Below are 14,626 nucleotides of genomic sequence, written 5' to 3' on the forward strand. Positions count from 1 at the left end.
CTATTCCAACCCTCTCCTGCAAACCAAATGCATACCCTGAGGTGTTTTCACGGGAGCTGGGCAGCCCATCATGGCAAGTCACAACATGCAGGTTCCAAAAACTACCCCAAAACAGTTTTCTTCTTTTCTAAAATTTATTTTTAAATCATTCGCTTTCAGAAAACACCACCTGCCTGTCCCACAGGGAGCGGTCAGACAATGGGAAGAATGGGAAGTGAACTCGAGGCACTATGGCCCTGCAGCAGGTCAGGGAAGAGGAATTTTCTTGGCTCACAGAGCCTTGGCAGCTCCTGGGGTGGCTCTGCTGGCTTCACCCTGGGGCAGGTGCTGTGAGAAAGCACCAGGAACTCGCAGCTTCACTGTAGCCTGTACCTCCAGCTGGGTCCAACACCCCCTTTCTTGATGTCAAAATTGGTCAGAATTTTTCTTTTTTTAAATTTTCTCAGGGTTATTTTTACCTAAAGTGCTCAGCACTTTACCTAAAAGTGAAGAAAAGAGAAACTTCTCTTCCTATTGTTTTTTTCCCCTAGAGTTTTTGAAAGAAGTAAGAGGGGAAGTGGCTTTCCTCCTTCATTCAAAGTTGGCAAATGCAGCCAAAAATGGCCTTCTCCTCCCATTATTTTACTTCTATTGGTAAATCTTGCCTGTCTGTAAATTGGGCATTTCTGCATCTATTTTCATTCTGTGGAAATAACCAGTCCCAAGCCTCTCCTCTCTGATGTTTGTCTCCCCATACATACTGAGGTTCATTTGATTTAAATATTTCCAAACAGGCTGGAGACGAGGGAAGCAGCTTCTTGTCACCTGCAGCACCACACTTCCACAGAGCAAAACCATGATGTTACGAATGAAAAGGCCTGGAAACACTGAAAAACTACTTGAGAAGAAAAAATTTGCAAACAAGCAAATCACCATCATTTCACATATAGCCACAATTAAAGAAGCAGCAGATCTGGGAATTGAGGCAGTTTTGGTCTGAAAAAGCCCAAAGGATTTCATCTCCATGTCCTAATCCAGGGCTTAAAATGCAGCAGCTGTTAAAAGTCATGCTCTGGTGCTCCACCTGCCCTGAGTGCTGAATTCAAAAGCAGGCAATGAAACTGAGCTGACAGGCCAGGAAAGCCATGAAATGGAGGACCAGGGATCTCTGTGCCTGAAGGAAAGACCCAGGAGGGGTGAACAGCTCTTTCACCCCTGCATCTATGAGCCTTCATCTTACCCTACACCTATTTCCTCTGAATGCAGGGTGTGGGAACAAAATGTATTTGGGGAGCTCTTTGGAAACAGATTCCAGATGCACCATTGTTAACTTTTACCTAAGACCTTGCAGCAGGTTTTGCCTTTGGAAGCTTGTGACCCCATCTGGTTGTTGCACCCTGGGTGAGCATCCTCAGCTGATTCTCCTGGTGAAGATGAAGAAGGAGAAAAAGAAGAATGATGGAAAGGTGACTCCCTTGGGAAAAAAAAAACATCAGGAAGGCATCCACCACGTGCTTCAGCCTCTGAGGGAGGGCAGGCCAGCAGGGAAGAGGTGGGAAGGTTCTGGAGAATCCATGCCATGTAGATGTGACCTTTAGGGACATGGCTTAGTGGTGGCCTTGGCAGTGGCAGATTAATTGTAGGACTCAATGTCATAGAGGTATTTTTCAACATAGATGATCCTATGGTTCTAAAACATTACTTACATCAGCTCCTGAGTGCTGGGATCAGTGTGGGAGTGGTGCCTCAGCCCATGGGGTTTAACTGGAGCAGAGCACTGAAATCCCCCTGAGACCTGGCTCTTGGGTACTCCTGAGGCTTTTTTTGGAATCTTGGCTGGTGGTTTGGTGTTGCTCCAGCACATTCCCACTCTCTTACTGCTTCTCCAGCAGCCCCTTTGCAGAAGACCATGGTGGTGTCCCCAGAGAGCTGCCAGTGCCAGCTGCCTCTATAAATACCCCTGGTATAAATTCAGAGAGCTCTGTCCCTGGCAGGTTCAGCCTGTAGGGTGCTGGGCTGGAAACTCAGGCTGTAGAGCACTGCCACAAGAGAAACAGCTGTTAATGCCTTGTTAGAAGGCTTACATTTCCCTTTCCAACTGATTAGTAAAAGTGATGCAGTGGTGGCTCTCTGGTACTTCAACATTTCTATTCCCTTGGTCTTATATAAGTCAAATATTTCGACTTTTGTACCAGGACAAATAATTTTTAGAACGCCAACTAAGCTCTGTGTGCACGCCACAGTGCTGCAGGCTCCGTGGCAATGAGCCTGGGAGCTGGGCTAAGATGTCCACGTGTGGGTCACACCCGTGGTTGCACTTTCCCTGTTTTATGGAGGAGTCAGCATGAAGCTTCCCATGGTTGCAGAACACATCCTTCCATTCTGAAAACTCGAGTTTCCCCAGAGAAGACAGCTCTTGCCCCCTGCCCTGGGCAATAGCAGCAGGGTATTTCTCAGGCTGACCTAAAGGGACATTTCTTTACTGGGCTGTCCTTGCCCAGACTGATTTTCTGAGTCATGGTGAGGTCAAGTCCCTGGGAACCAAGCTCACGTGGTGAGGTCAAGTCCCTGAGAACAGCCCTGTTGGATCCAAACCCATGTGAGGAGGAGGAGGGAAGCCTCTCTAGCCTGTCCCTCTCTGACAGCTCCCTGCAATGTTAAAGGGCGTCTTGGGGATGAGCCACAGCCAGAGCTGCTTTCAGTCCTGGGAGCCACATTTTTGACATCCACAGCCCCACTGAGAGAATCAAGATTTATTCTTAAAAGGAAAAAAATATGCACTTTTCCTTTTTTCAAGAAAAGCTCTCACTCCCTTTTGCTCGCTTGCCAAGAGGAGCGGCTTGCTGGGGGTTGAGGGAAACTTCTGCTCAGCACCAGGCGAATGCATGAATTCCTTTTCATGTTCCTCTTGGCACATCTCCTTTTAGCACTTGAGGACTTTTTCCCTGGTCACAGAGAAAAGCAGGCAAGGAGAAAATAAGAGCTGGTGGGCAGTAGAGCCCTTGCCAGTGCTCTTCCTTCCATAAATGATGCTAGTGACCCTGGTGGCTTTGGAGTAAGTTTTTGGGGTGTGAGTACCCCCCCAGGGTAGACACAGCTAAGAGTGATGCCTTTGCATTACAGGAGACTGACAATTATTGGCATTTGGGCTCCAAACGGCCTCTCATGAAATTGTGACAGAGCACAGGCAGAGGTGGGGAGCAGCCCCTCGAGGCAGGTCCACACGTGCTGCTCCTCCCTGCATCTCCAGGGGCTGTTGGGGAGCGTGGGTGTGCTGGGGAATGTGGGAGCTCTGTCATGGGGGAGTGGGAAGGATGGGAGGAATGACTGTTCTGTGCTGTTATTTATCTCCTGGTTGATGACCAGGCTCACAAAGCAGGATATGCCTCCCTGGAGCCTGGCAAACTGACAAAAATCTACCTGGGAAGGATGCAAACCCAAACCCCCCTACTAAAAATATGCAGGCAAATAGAGATTTTCCAAAACAGAGTTCCAGAATGCTAAACTTGGTGGTGATTCATCGAAGGAGGGGGGCACAGCTGCTTTTTTTTTTTTCCCTGAAGGCGAGCAGGAACAATGTAAATCCCAAATGTTATCCACCCTATCCCCTCAGCTGGGCTGCTGTGCTTTGAAGAGCCCATCCATAACCCCGTAGGCACCGGCTTCCCAAGAAGGCAGACCTGCCGCAAAAACAGGAATCCCTTATCGGGCAGCAGGAAATCCTATTTTTACATGAAGTTCAGAATAAAAATAAAAGGGAAATATATGCTCTGTGGGTGCAGGCTAAAATTAAACCTGGAGCTTCTCCCCTGATGGCTGGCTCCTGCCATTCCCTGGGTTGAGAATCTGACAGTGAACAAGAAGGATCCTGCTGTCCCTGGCTGCTCTCAGTGGGATCTGCTCTGCTGTGGGGCTTTTCTCCTCTCAGTGAGCTCTATGAGTGTGGCTTAAATAAAGTGCTGTGGCTTAAATAAAGTGCTGTGGCCAAGGCCTGTGCCCTGGGCAAGCAGGAAGAGGTTCCTTTTCCTCTTCTTCATGTGGCTCCTTAGCATATTTCTGAGCCAAATTCTTCAGTTTCTGACTGCCCTGTCAGCTTCACTGAACTATGTCCAGCCCAGACCTTTCTCTGACCAAAATTTCTGCATCCAGGTTTTACCACAAGATGTACTGATGCATCATGAGGGTCTGTCTTACCTGAGTTTCCAGCTTTGGGTCTGCTTCCCCACCGGGGATGAACTGGCACATCTGGTCTGGATTTGAGCATTGCCTCACAAAGTTCTCTGGAGTCTGTAGTAATGAAACAAGCCCTAAGCCACAATCCCCAAACCTCTTCCTTTCCTGCAGTCCAACACTGAAAAGCGACTGCCAGAAGAGCGCTGTGGCTGTGTGTTGTCATTGCCACTGTGATTTGTACAACAAATGCAGCCCTTTCGCAGCCACGCTTTTGTTCTTCGACATCTCAGGCCTTTGCCAGCTGAAGCCACGCTCAGGGCTTTCCTCTGGGCTGCACCAGCTTCACCAGCTCTGCAGGGCAGGATGGCACTGAGACAAATCCCATAGGGACAGTGAAGGTGGCCCTGATAGCACTTTGTCAGCATTTCTGTCAGGCAGCTCATTTCAGACTTTTCTCTTTTGGATCTTGGACCAAAAGGCTTTTTGCTTGACTTCCAAAGAGCAATTAAACTGGATCCAGAAAAGTCACAGGATAAAACGAATGATGAGGTGCAGATCTCTTGGCTGACCACACTGACATTTTATATATGTGTATATATATGTGTGTGTGTATATATGTGTTCAACCTACCTCCTGTCTGCTTTTTTTTTCTGCAACAAAGCTTCACTCTGAGCCCTTGGCTGCAAAATATATTGTGAAAGGTCGTTTGCTTGGAGTAAATATTTGAGGGCATTTTCAGCCTCCATCAGGAGAGCAAATCCCAGTAAATATTGAGCAGAGCAGCCTGAGTTAGCCAGACCCCTGCAGATGCTTAGCAGGGCCTTGGCTTCTCAGGTGCACAGGAGTTTGAGAGCAGAATTTCCTTCACCTGAGCTGGTCTCCTCCTACTTAGTGAAATTGCAGGAAGGTTTGAAAGGGTGGATAGAGAATGGTGGTGTTGGGTTATTACTGAGAGCTAGGTTGTATGGAGGGAACAGCCCCTGGAGAACAGGTAGGGAAATTGGGGAAGGAGAGGGAAGGTGAATGAAGAGAAAGCATTTGGTGATGGTTTTGGATACTTGTGAGTATCTAGGGCTAGAGGGAGCTGCCTGGGTTGTCTCAGCTGTGGTGTCATTTTTAGAAGATGGCTTTTGGTTTTGAGAGAAGGTAGAATTGCAGCATTCACCACTGCTCCTGTTTGTGGCTGGCCTGGGAAGTTGCATGTCTTGAAATTTAATGTTCCAGCATTGTTTCATTTCTTTCTCATGCACTGAAGTGGATATATGTGGAGAGCTCCTCTCAGCTTTGCTAGCTAATGTGGGCAAGCAGTTAAGTTGTTCTGGGCAGCCCTGTGTGTGAATGACTGCATGTGGCTTGCAGCAGTGGAAAGTGAATGTCTGAAAGCCCTCCAGAAATGCAGGTCTGTGATCTCTGTTCTGTTGTGTAAGTGCTTCTCACTTCTGCCGTTTACTGTAAGATGAAGTGATGAAATTTGGCTTAAAGGAGAAGTGATGTGAAATGGTGCCCAGTCTGATTTGGAAAAAATCGCTGGCTGCTCTTGCTCCACAGGGTGCAGTGTAGTTTGAACTTCATCATGTAAAATTATCTTGCTTATTCTTGAAAGGTTTTGTGCTGTAAAACATCACCTTGCTGTTTTGCCCCTTTGCAATCACTGTAAAAACTGTCCAGGCTGCTCCTGTTCTGGAGAAGCTGGGGGGCTCTGGCCTGGCCCTTGTCTTTCCTGGGGATAGGGACTATGTGCTAGAGGACAAATAGAGCATTTAGTTATTTTTATTTCATTTTCTGGACTAAATTTGCTGGTTGTTCCTCTTTCAATGTGAAGTGATTTTTGGGGATTAAATGTTAAAATCCTGTGTGGTACTGTGGTGCTCCAGGGGGATATTGTGTATCTGTATCTGATGTTGGATCAAGCCTGTGCAATGATTTTTCTCTTATCTCTGAAAAAGAGAGGCATGTGGAGCCAGTGAAAACAGAGGTACACATGAATGTTTTTGGGTTGGGATTGAGAGGGGTATGTGAGTGAATCCTCTGCCAAAACCCCTTGTGTAAGAGGCTTCCTGAGTAAGGACAGCACCTACAGGGAAGGGGTGAAAGAGAGGTATTCCTTTATTTGATACAGTCTGTTTGGCCCAGATATTGAACTTATGGTGTGACCCCAGAAACTGGGAACAGTAGGTCCAGGAGGTGCACTGAGGTGAGGAAAGGAGTGGGCTTCCCTTGGAGGCCATTGGGACCCCTGGGCTGCTGCAAACACAGGCTGCTACCAACACAATGTGTCAGGAGAGCTCGCTGGGGACTTTGGGGTTTCAGACACAAACCTGTGTCCGAGGTCCCCCACATGACACAGGGTAGGTCAGCCATAAGCAGAACAAGCTGCCCACCTGGTTACTCTCCTCAGGCACGCAGAGGTGACAGGGGTCATGCCACCACAGCAAGAGGGGTAAATACAGAGCTCATGTCCCTGGAGATTTCAGGGTTTTTTTGCCTTTGCTAGAAACTGTGAGTGTTGCCAGAGTGCAAAATGCAGAACTTGAGAGGTGAGAGCGCAGGGCAAGACTAAATGTGGGCTCCAGGGCCGCTCCATCATCCTGAGCCGCTGAAAGACTCCATGTGCTTCTCTCACCTGCTGTCTCAGCTGGTGCACTTGAGTTTCTTGAACCTGGTCCCCATTTCACATTCAGCAAAAGAGAACAAATTTTGCAACACAACATGTTTAGGGGAGCAGGGGGGAAAAAATCTGTCAGTCCTTCCTTTCTGAGATGTTTTGAGAGTCAAATTTTTATCAGAGGGAAAAAAACCCAACCCAAGACTCAAAACAGGAAACTCTTATCAGCTTGCCAGGAAGCTCTATTGCTTTGTGGAAGTGTTACCCTACGGTCATTGCTACTTTCAGTAGCTGTTTGTGAGTAATTTATGGCTTTAAGATGGGCGTCAATCTTCCATGCAAGCAGGGGAGAGGCCCTAAAGCTGGAAGGAGTAGTGGTAGGAATAGAGGGTGGAGGGGAAATACCAAGGAACAGGATTTGTATTATCTCACTACATATATTTACAACGATAAGATTTTCATTGTCTTCTATGGTAAATTATGATCCTGTTTTTGTTCTGTATTTGGATCAGGAAAAAGAAAACATGTGTCTTCAAAAAATGCACAGACTTAGTGTTCAGTGACTGTTATTCAGCAGAAGTAATCGAGGGACTTGGGATAATACGTAACTTCTCGGCAGGGGAATTTCTAAATTATTGCCTTATGGAGCTCTGTGTGCTTGAATTCTAAATGTGTGCAGGTGTCTTTGTGTAAATCATATATAAATTTATCTAAAAGCTATTAAAACCTGTCAGAGGGGGTTATCTGGTTTTCTTTTGTGTCCAAGTTTTGGTGTGCCCATCTGCAACATAGAGCACTTGTTATGCCCAGAAGTAATTACTTAAAAACAGTGTTCCTGCAAAGTGTCTTTGGATTTAAGAATAAAGAAAACAGTGTTATGCAATGTAGTAAGATGTATCTGAAAACTCTGTGTGTATGCATTGTAAGTGGAGAGATCAGGAGCTTGTATCCCAAACCCTCCAGGTAGTTGTGTTGAACAGTTCTGGCTCCTGGCCCAGTGATTCTTTTTATTTTGCCTTTTTGTACTGTGGTGTGTCTGTTCTAGTGCATTGCGGATTGCTGTCACTCCTGTAGTCACCCAACATGACGGGGAATCTTTCCACCAGAGGCTTTTTGTGTCCCCCAAGCTGTATGGGACAGGCATGATGTGGAGAAGGAAGTGCAATGCTGCTGCCAGGTTATCATGTTTGTCATGTTGACTGCTGACTAAAATGCTTGTTTATCTCTTAGTTTGTGCTGGCAAATCTCTTTTGCTTAAAAATAAGCATTAAACTTTTGTCTGGAAAGCTGGGCTTCTGGGCCATGAAGAGAAAAGATAATTTCTGAGTGTGTAACCCATGACCAGATTCTTAAAGGCATTTTGGCAGTGGGGCTGTGTGGAGGAGCTGGGATATGTCCTGGGTAAGCTCACTGTGCACCACCAGTGATGCAGAGCTCATTTCCATGGGCTCTGGCCTTGCATTTAGAAATACATCATGGTGTGACCAGGCTTTGGGAGTATGGGGACTGATGCTTTTTTGGGGGAGCAATGCATTTCTTGGCATGTCTTGGGCTTTCTTGTGGCTGGAGGAGTCCCTGTGAAATCAGCATCAGGGAGGTGAATCATCTCCGTCTTTCCATCTCATCACAGACAGTGAATGCACTTTGAAACCTGGCTGTGCCTATTGGGTTTTGGGCTGACATCCCTCTCTTAAACACATCTTTTAAACACACAGATTCACCCTTTTTATTTTCACCCTCCAGTTTTTAAATGATGGTCTTAAACCCAGAGCACTCTGTGTCCCGCACTTCTGGGAAATGAGGTTGTTCCATGACAGCTTGAAGTCTTTGGCCAAGCACTGTTGGTTCGCAGAGCTACAGCATACTGACTGCAGTGGTGTGTGAACCCACTTTTCTCCTTTAATATGCACTTACCTTTCTAATAGGGCATTGGAAAACATTTCTCTGAAACCCAGTAATCAGTGGCCTTTCTTACTCATTGGACTCTGTTCAGTGTTTGCACTAGCACTTCATTAGGAAGTAAATAGCTATTTTCTGGGGCTGTAAAAAATTATTCTTCCTCTCCTTGTACCTTATCTCCTCTTCCTGGACAAAAGTCAAGAGCCTCTTTTCCCCTGCCCCTTCCCTCTTGGATATACAATTGAATACAAATGATCCAAGGAGTATGATATGCCAGGTATTTTGCACACTCATCTCTGGGAAGCTGATAACAGCAGCCTGTCTCTCTGGAAACAGCCTCTTGGCTGCTCCCACCTGCTGGAGTCAGCAGCTTCTTGCAGGGCCAGGAGGTGCTCACCTCCCTCGTCCTTCCACTGAAGGACTTTGGGGCAGGCAATGAGGTTGCATCTGATGCCTTGATGTGCTTCCAGAATAATTAATGCTATAAGCTCATCGACACATTTGGTGGGAGAATTGCAAACCTCCAGCCAGGGTGGTAGGGGCCTTAAAAGGCATTTCCTTAGCTAGAGGGGGGAAAATGGGCTGCTTCTGACCACCTCTGGAGATAGTGGGAAGCCAGGTGGGAAGATGGTCTGAACATCCTCTTTTCCCAGGGGTCTCCCAGTGGCCAAGGTGAGCCCATGAGTCCTGTATTGTCCCAACTTTGGCAGCCTTTCCGTGTAAATCGCAGTTCTGACACTCACATCTGCAGTGAGAAGCTGGACGAGTAAATTCCCTTCGGGGACAAAGGAAAGGGCTGGAGCTGGCACGTGCCTCTTGGGCCTTAACGATGGCCCATGGCTCTTGGCAGGACTGTGCCAGCTTTTGTTCCCCCCGTCCTCCTGAAAGGAAGTGGTGAAAGGGCGCCAGGCCGCCTTTATTTCTGTGAAATGGAGTGAAATGAGTGAGGCAGCCCATCGGAAGCGGATCATTAGAAATACTAGTGACCTTAAGTGATCTCTCCAGGGCTGGGAGAGAAGCAGACGGAAAGGACAAAGTGTCCTTGTTTGTCACGTTAGCAGTTTATCATCCACTGCTCTGCTGGGCTTATTTGTCTCCCTTGTGAAGGAGACATCCATGTTTCTTGCTGTGTGGTGTGGAAAGCAGCTTCTCCAGGAGGGTTGGACAGGCCCTCCACAGAGGCGTGGCCTGGTTTCAAAAAGCTCTAGTTGCACCAGCCTGCTCTGGCTGCATGGACGTGGCACCTTGGCCAACTTTTAGCAGGTTTCCCATATTTTCCAGTCCCACCTTTCAACCCTGGGACCTTCTTTGTGCCTTTGGCAGCTTCTGTTGAGGGCTGTGCTGGGAAGCCATCTCTGCTGTGTTGCTGGGACCTTGCATGGACTGACTTTTTCCAGAGGCTACAGAACAAGCAACAACACTCTTGCCTGTCTAGGAAGGCTTTTGGGCTGTCAGTGTAAGCACTTTTCTTCCCTGCTCCCACAGTGCAGGTTGGATGAAGATCTGTACTTCCCCAAAGCCCTTGTGGGAGAGGAAGGACAGAGAGTGGCCTTGAGAAGCGGAATTTCCACAACCCAAAGCCCAAGACTGCTTCTCCCAGGTTCTCAAGAGAGATGTGAAACTCTGCCCCTGGGTCTGTGCTGAAATGCTACCGAGCCTGAGATGATGTGGTGCTTCTGGGGTTTGACTCAGCTGTGTAGAGGATGGAGGGGGAGGAAAAAGCTGTTCAAGCCTGAGCCACTTCATAGGCAGCATGTGGTCTCTTTTCTGTGCTGTTCTGCTGAAGTGCTGTGCTTGAAGCTTGGCAGGTCCTCTGTCCTCACAGATATGGGGAACAGAGCATTTAAGGCTGGGAAAATACTGCAGGGAAAGGGCTGGAGCAATTCAATCAGCAGAGCTTAAAGGAAAGTATTGCTGCCAAACCTCACTGCTTCATCAGTCTCCATTCCTGTGAAGTGTTTACAGGGGGGAAAAAAACCCCAAACCCCTACAAAAACCCCACCACCAAGAAGGTCGCATGGTTGCCCAGACAGCTGTGGGACTGTCAGGTCCATGGGCTATGGTTTGGTTGCTGTGGGCCTGGATGTTTGAGGCGTTCAGTCCCTTGTGGTGCACAGCATTGCCATACGTGATGGCTACAGCTGGTAAGGCAGAGTACGTGTCTAGAGAGCTGCTTGCTGTGTATGCCACGTACTGCCTGCCTCAGGCTGAAGCAGGTTTGAACTGGGCCCTATAAACCAGGCCCCAGTGTGTCATCAGTACTTGACCCACGTGGGATTTTTGATTAATGCTTCCTGAGAGACTTGGGGTTGACATTCACTTCTTGCATAACTCTTCTTTTGTAATGATCTCCGCTCCTGTACATGCGAGACATCTCTGGGCAGTAAAACGCCTTTCTTAATTGTTCTTCCAGTCACTGGATTTTCTATTGCCCCTGAGCAGCCTGTAAAGCTCTAACTAGCATTAAATGGCAACCACTAGATCACCTCCTTTCCCCTTCAAGGCTGCTTAATTTCAGAAGGAAGAGTGAAGCCTTGCATAGCTGAGAAGGAAGAAGGGCTTTAGGTGTGCTTTGCTATTATATGTTAGTGGCTGCTGGTGGGACCTGGGAAAAATGCCACCAGTTCTTTTTATAGTTTAGTTTGCAAGCTGTTAATTTCTTGGCAGAGAAGATGATCGTTGGTCTGTTTTTCTCCCTTTGGCATGTTGAGTCATCAAAGATGATATTAATTAGAAAACTAATCTCCCTTGGTGGCAAATGGTGCAAGTTCTCTAGTTTGCCAAGGGTTTGTTCCATGCTAGAATTGGATTGAGGGGTGCTAGTTGCTGTTATGGAAGCTTAAGCTGCTTATGACCTTTCTGTGCATGCAGAAGAATTGAAATTCCCAGCTGGGCATATGAAGGAACTCTCTACTGGATATTTAAATCCTAACTGGGGAGCAATTCCGCTTCTGAAAACTTAACATACCTGTGAGCTGCCAGCTTGGACTGCAGCTACACAGTTCTGATACAAGTGGAGATGTGTGTGCTGTGGGACATGGAAGCTTTAAAGATGGTAGGATGCAGGGAATTCCTCCTAGTCTGTTCTGTGAATGGCTTAAATGAGGTAGGCAGACAGGCAGCAAACTCTTCATTTTCATACCTTTCCACTGTCTTTAGGAAAAACACTGCTGAAACTGTGCCTCTGAAAACTTGTGGTTGAAGGAGGTCAGAAAATGGCCAGAGAGCTTTCCCTGGGAGCTGTGCTTCCTACTGGCCTCTGAGCTGCATCACCTTATAAGGAGCTTCTGTGATCCTCATCTTGCTAATAAGTGTGTAAGGTGGTGGGTGAAAGCTGTTCAGAGAGTTTTTGGTTGGCATTTGCTTGCAGTGAACTTGTGTGTCATTAAGGAGAGGAATTCCACGCTCACGCCCTTTGTTTGCGCAATGGCCCAGGCAAGGAGGGCGATCTGATCCAAGGCCTATAAATATCTCCCACGTTCACGTCTCTGCAGACATTAACGGAGGCCTCGCTGACGGCTGTTTACAGGACACGGAAGCAGCTGGAGAGAAGCCCATTTTAAACCTAGCAACTCGTGCAGTGTTTGACAGCGAAGGGCTCAGTGGAACGGGCACGCCGTGGATGGCACGTGCTGTACTCGGCAGGGATTTCTCTCCCTTCAGGCACTGAGGAATTGTTTCAAAGGCCTGCTTTAAATACTGGATTTGTTACTCTATCAGCAGTGCCCAAAGGAGCTGGAAAGTCAATCACACTGTGATTGACTTGCCTGCACTAGCCTTGAACTTCTTAGCATGTTGAGATTCCAAACTAAGCCTTGTTTTTCCCCCACCCTTGGACAGACTGGGAAGAGGAGGGAAAGGCTCATAAGCGCAAGGAAGGAAAGGGAAAGACCAGAAAATAATAGATGCTATGCTATGTTATGAAAATTCCACAAAAATAACTTGGATGTTACTAGTCAAGCTGCTCCTCTGGAATAATTCAGTGCTGTCTTCCATGGGTGTTCTGTCTGTCAGGCTTTGAAGGACTTAAATAGTCTATCATGTCCCCTGATTTACCAAAGCCTGAATGTGGAGCCACAGCTTCTCTCTATAGTAAAAGAAACATGAGATAAACAATAGCAGAGGTGGAAACTATCAATGATGTAAGAGGTGTAGTGTGATCTGAGGAGAATTCTAGAGGAGCTTGTCCACAGTTCCAGCTGGGCTCGTAGGAACACTGTCCCTCTCTGTAAGGTCAAACAACTGGTAACTTTTGCTCACTAACCAAAGTCTGCTGTCATATGGACAAAGCATTAAAGCATAATAAGGAGAACTACTTAAAAGAACAGTTTCCAGACTTAAATCTGAATTTCATTGTTGTATGAAGTTTGTGTTGGAACTTAAGGTGATGGAAAAACTGATTCTAACCTTTTCTGTTTAATTAAAAATCCCTCTGAACTTCAGTATGCTGGCTAAATTCCAGCTCCCAGAAGTAATTGCCTTTTGCTAAGCCACACACCTCCTGTGAAATGTTACGCAGGGAACTTAGTGTAATTATTATCCTTCCCTTCAAATAAATGGTTGTATAGCACTGTTGATCTAATCTGCCTGTCATGTTCCACAGTAGAGAGAATTTAATTTTCAAGAAACTCATATATTAGCCCATATAGCATGTAGGTACAGCTGTTTCTGCTCTAGATCCTTCCCAGAGAGAGGACCAAATGCAGTTCCTACTTAGAGGGGTTAAAAAAAAAAAAAGACCTTTTTGTTCTTCTGACCTTGTGAAAGCTCTTCTGTGTGAGGTTGGGTAGAGAAGGACATGAGAGGACCAGAGAAGTGAGTGGTAGTGGTATGTTCACATGATAAAATCCCCCACCCACAGACAGAGCAAATGAATCTGTTCCTCTGTAAAACCTCCTGGGGAAATCTTGTTCAGTAATTGAGAACTGCTCTTGGAAAAAGGAAGCACTGTTGGACACAGATAACTGCCTTTGGAACGTGGCTTTGTGAACTGGCAGGAACATGCCCTGGCTGGAGGCCTGCGTGCAGTGCCTGGAGTCCTGGTGGGCTTGGGAAATCACATCCTTCCACAGATGTGGGAAACAATACAGGTGGCTGGGATTGCCCAGGGAGTCCTAACTTGGAAGGGAAAAGGAAAGAAAGGGGGTGTGTGCATGTGCAGCTGCTATCTGGGAAGGGGATGGAGAAATACATACACCTTCTCATGGCCCAAGTGGCGAGACAGGATTTCACGTATTTTTGTAGACAACCTCAGGGTGTTTCAGGTTTGATGTGGGGTTTTGGTGCTTGTTTTAGTGTTATGTTTGTTTAAATTCCCTGAAGAGCCTAACAAAAGCGAAACGTGCTGGATAAAGTTATCTAACAAGGACTATTCCTAACCTGCCTCTCTGGAAACACAGCCTCCCTAGCAGCTGTCCTGTAGCAGGGTTGCTTTGTCTCCTGTCCTGCTGGCACACCCCGCTGCAATCCTATTAGGTAACACTGTGTTTGTCAGTGAAGTGCTGGCGGTGTTTTTCCCCCCTCTCCCCACCACGAGTGGGGAAGCCGTGTTCTGACAGCACCAAGTGGTTCCTGAGCAGTGTTGAAAGCGAACCCCACGCGGCAGCGCTGCGGCGGCACCTCGCGCACTGACCTGTGTGGGCAGAGCTCCTGCTGGCCCTGCTGGGTGAATCCTGCTGGAACATCCCGAGACGCTGGCACAGGGGTGAGAGGAGCACGATGTGTGGAGCAGGCAGGAGCTGTGGAATGTGCTGGTATACCCCAGCCACGGTGTGGGGGTAACTGCTGCCAGCAACACAGGAGATCTGTTTCCTGTGTAACAGTGGGCCCTTCTTTGAGATTAGTCTGAAGCACCACTGCAGTCAGGCACTGATAACTAACCTACTACACGTGTTTTAACAACAGGCCAGGGGTTTGGTTTGTGAATGCATGAACAATCAGGCACAAATGTGCCCTAGAAGTTGTTTGATT

This window comes from Corvus cornix, chromosome 3 (genome assembly GCF_000738735.6).
Source record: "Corvus cornix cornix isolate S_Up_H32 chromosome 3, ASM73873v5, whole genome shotgun sequence".
NCBI lineage: Eukaryota > Metazoa > Chordata > Aves > Passeriformes > Corvidae > Corvus > Corvus cornix.